Here is a 4,776-nt window from a genome sequence, read left to right as displayed (position 1 = left end):
GCTGACTCATCCAAGGAAGGTACTGAGATCTGCTCCTCCATGTTTTGACTCACTGCAGGGAAGAAGCACACTGCCAAGTTTGCAGCTTCCAGGGTTAGAAGAGTGACAGGACAGCAAGATGAAAGAACAAAGAAAAGAATGAGAAGAGGTTCTGATTCCAAGTGTGGCTTGCAGCACGGTGAGGGGAGAAACACAAACAAATGACCTGGCTGATTTCACTGGGAACATGCGCATCTCACTCACGTGTTGCCGGATTTTGACATCTACTAATGTCTTGCCTGGTGTATTCAGATGACTCACCATATGGACAGAGGCAATGTTTTCCTTAATCCTTAGTGTAGTGTACAGCCCGAACTATCCAAGTTCCATCACCAACACTAACCACAAAAGGAAATGGTACTGCTGTTGCAAAACAGTGATTCACTTTCAGCACGGAAGCTGCAGAGGGCAGGGATCTTGTTTACGTTATATACTGTTCTCAGAGCTCACCAGGCAGTGACTAAATAGCGAAACCCGCAAGCCCATCTTCTTTCACTAACATACATCTAAGTCCTTAATGGCCGCCTAAATTCTCAACGTTTCCAAGGGTTGGTATTTTGGAACTGCTTCGCAGAGGTATTTAAAAAAGCCTGAATTGCAGAAAGCAGGCAATGTTTTGATGTTCAGAAAACAAGTCAGAATATCTGGTATTCTGGAGCTCCCCCCAAATAACAGTCCACTCTTTGATATTCTTGAATTAGAACAGCTCTCCATTTGGTTCAAACAAGAGAACAGCCTCCTCCCTCCTCTCTCACCTAGTCAGAGCTCTAACTTGCATGTATTTCCAGATATTCCCTATTGGGCTTGCCAAATGGCAGCCCTTTCTTACTCTGCTCTGGCACTCATAACCTTTTGCTTTTCTTGAAGATTTTCATGAGCCCCAGAGCATTGATCCTGACATCCAATCATTGCAAGAAATGTTTAAGAAATGTATGACATCTCGACCAAACTGAATTGTAATTAATTGACTTTTTGAGAAATTTGCAATATTATCTGGAAATATATGGAGAAAACTTTTTTTTTTAATTAGTTTTCTTTATTTTTGAGAGGTAGAGAGAGACAAAGCACGTGTGAGGGAGGGGCAGAGAGAGAGGGAGACACAGAATCTGAAGCAGGCTCCAGGCTCTGAGCTGTCAGCACAGAGCCCGATGCGGGGCCCGAACTCACGAACTGTGAGATCATGACCTGAGCCGAAGTCGGACACTCAACCGACTGAGCCACCCAGGTGCCCCTAGAGAAAACTTTTAGTTGATGTTTTAAAATAAGACACACAAAAAATAAACATATGACATACAACCAAAGCGCACCGAAGATAATTATATTTTAAGAATTTTGCAACTTATCTGGGATATCAGTAGATAAGATGCTATAGACTAGGGCTGAAAACCAGTCCCTTAGGGCAACAGAATCTCCCAATAGAGTGACTGGTGGTAAGGGTCGGTGCAGAGAAAAAGAAAAATAGGATAAATGGCTATTTCTTTTCCCACACAGACAACATTGTTTACTCTTAGAACATTCTTGTTTACCTCATTAAATTTACGACTCTTGGACAAAGTCAGTGTCTTATGTTACCAGCCTTCTGAGAATGAAATTTACAACGTTCATTGCTGTTACTTCATGATAAAAACATTTGTTATTGCTGTGCCCTCTGATCTAAACAGGGCCATGGGCTGCTAAACTTTTATTTTTAGAAACAGAGAAGAATTGATAGATGATACCCAGGAACAAAAGAGAGAAAAGGACCATCATCTAAGCCATAATAAAACTACTCTGAAGAAAATTCTAGAAAAAGATGAGCTTTTTTGCGTATGCCTTACATTGCCCTTAAAACCAGAGCAGCTTGTCTGAAGTATTACCTTCACCTCCCAGCTCATTTGATTACAAGCCGGTTCTATCTACCTTTATTTTCTTATAGGAAATTAGCAACAATATCTATCTCATATGTGTTTGTACTCTCACATTTAGAATGTTTCTGCCTTGATTTTACATTGAAGAGTACTGAAAACCATTGATTTCTAATTATAATGGTAAGCTTCACATCTAAAACAATGTAGAACTCAATGAAATAAATTTCATTCATATCCCTATTCCAGCAGGCACTATAGAAAAAAGCCCATATTTAGGGAGAATTTCCCATTTCTGAAAGTATGGCAGACTAAATTTTCTGTTTCCCTTTGAAAGCTCCCAAAATGATTAAATAAAATCTTTTTTAAAGCATAGCGTTTTAAAGCCATCTTGGAACTCATGAGAAAAAAGGAATCCCAGATAAACTGAATCCCCAAAATGAAATAAAAGCCAGCCCCAGAGAGGTAAGCCAGCATCAAAGCCTCAGCTGTCTTGAAGGTATTGGCCGAATTGTGTAACCTTGACTCTCTATTTAGGTAGATTGTCCAGGCATAGGAGGTAACAGACAAGAGTCTGGGTCTGCTCAGAGTGAGGAACTTAATAGAATTCTACACAGTGCTGAGATTCCAAAGTGGAAGAGTAAAAAATAAATAATCTTTACCCTCAGGAAAGGAGAGTAAGGGAACTTGCTACCATAAACTTGACACTAGGTATGAGGAAAAACAAATATCCTTGAGAATTAATAATCACAAGTCAATCCTTAGGGACAATTTGTGATCTGTAACCCACATTTGTGTTCTTTGTATGTACTGAAAAACCACAAGCATGGAAAATAGTTAAATGTGCAGCCAGATTAATATTAATCCCTGACATCCTTTAGAGAACTCAACATCAGGATGGAGTTCTAGTTCTCACAGGTAATTCCAAGAAAAACAAGGAAATCACAATAAAAATGATCACAACACATACAAGAAACAGCACACCAAGAATGAGAGATGACAGAATTATCTGCAAAGACCTCAGATATTGAATACATAATACTCTTCTTTCAACGTTATTTTGAGAGAGAGCATGCACGTGTGTGTGTGTGCGTGTGTGTGTGCGTGTGTGTGTGTGTGTGTGTGTGTGTGTGTGTGTCATGTGTGTAGGACGGAGGGGCAGAGAGAGAGGGAGAGAGAAAATCCTAAGCAGGCTCCACTCAGTGCAGAGTCCGATGCAGGGATCAATCCCATGACCGTGAGATCATTACCTGAGCCAAAATCAAGTTAGATGCTCAACTGACTGAACCACCCAGGTGGCCCTACGTAAGACTCTTAACATAAAAAAATTTAATATGCTCCAAGACATAAAAGACTCAAAAACATGAAAAAATAAGACATTTTTAAAACCAATCAATATTTCAAAGTATCTATTGGATTTATTGATTTTTCAACTGAAACTTAAATATCCATATGATAAATTAGCAGACTTAACATAGCTGAAGAGAGAACTAATGATCTTGAAGATAAATCTGAAGTAATCAACCCAGAGTGAAAACTATTAAAAATAGAAAAAAGTTGAAAAGAGATAGATGGGATCACTGAGAAAGTTTGACATACATATACATGGAGTCTCATAGTTTCATTTACTCACAATGAATAAAACTAGAAGGAAATGTTGGAAAAATATTTTCAACAGTGTTTGAAAGATACTAAACTTATTCAGAAAGCTTAGTGATTTCCAAGCATACCAAATAAAAAGAAATCCATACCTAGACATATTGAAAGTAAAAATATATATCGATGAAAATAAAGAAAAGATATTTGAAAGAATCAGAGGAAATAAGGGTTATCACTTATAAAGAAACAATGATACAGATACTGATTTCTCAGCATAGCAATGGATATCAGAAGATAAACTGCAACACACTGAAACAAAGCAGTCATTACCCTAGAATTTCATACCCAGTATAACTAACTTTTTAAGAACAGGGGCAAAATAAGGACATTTTCAGAAAGGTAAAACCTGAGAGTTTTCATCATACACAGACTATCCCTAACTGCAACTCTAAAGGATATGCTTTAGAAAGAAAGAAATCTAGTCCAGATGGAAGGACTAAAATGTAAGATGGGATTCTGAGCAATGAGATTAGTAACTATATGGTAAATACCAATACTAACATCTAAAAAAGCTTAATTTGTGAAGGTTAAAAATATAGAACATCATAAATGGAAAATAATGGCTTGTAAGCTGGGAAGGTGGTGAAAAAGCTAAAGCATTCTAAGGTTTTTGCATCATTTGGGATGAGAGTGAAGTTATGATTAATTTTAAGCTGTGCTCATTTACAAATGCTAACATATCCATAGTAACTACTAAAAAGAAACATAAAGAATAAATTTTTTAAATGAGTGCAGAGATAAAATTAAAAAGAAAGCAAGAAATTAGAAAAATTGAGTAAGCGAGACGTAAATTTAAAATAAAAAGGTAAAAGAAAATTCCAATGAAATAATCTTTGGGGAATTTTTTAAAAAGATTGCTAGAGTTGACACACACACACACACACACACACACATATATATATTTGTGTGTGTGTATATATATATATATATATATATATATATATTTGTGTATTTACAGGCACACACGCTAACATACATATATTCTCAACAAGTGAGAATGCAAAAGTATCAGTTAAGTCAAACAAATGCTAACCCAAAATATCACAAAGAGAATAGACTTTAAGGGGAAAAGAGCATGAGCAGAGAAAACTAAGGTCTCTTCATAAAGATAAAACATTTAATAAATTGGTAGATGTGACCAACAAAAAAGCCAGCATAAAGATGGAAGACCTGGACAGCCTACTTGACTCACATGGACATATGTAATACAGAGCACTGCACCAAATAACTCCAG

The 4,776-nt window shown here is 36.9% G+C and overlaps 1 protein-coding gene across 1 annotated transcript in view; it reads right to left on the bottom strand.

Annotated features, from left to right (window-relative positions):
• Positions 1 to 4,776, bottom strand: part of HS6ST3 (heparan sulfate 6-O-sulfotransferase 3) — a 658,389-nt gene that overhangs the window by 187,512 nt on the left and 466,101 nt on the right. The gene's annotated exons all lie outside the window — the stretch shown is intronic.

Source organism: Lynx rufus, unplaced genomic scaffold (assembly GCF_022079265.1).
Source record: "Lynx rufus isolate CCGP_SWC_20201006 ecotype Redwood Valley unplaced genomic scaffold, mLynRuf1.p SCAF_1, whole genome shotgun sequence".
Classification (NCBI taxonomy): Eukaryota; Metazoa; Chordata; class Mammalia; order Carnivora; family Felidae; genus Lynx; species Lynx rufus.
This window is presented reverse-complemented; position numbering and strand designations above follow the sequence as displayed.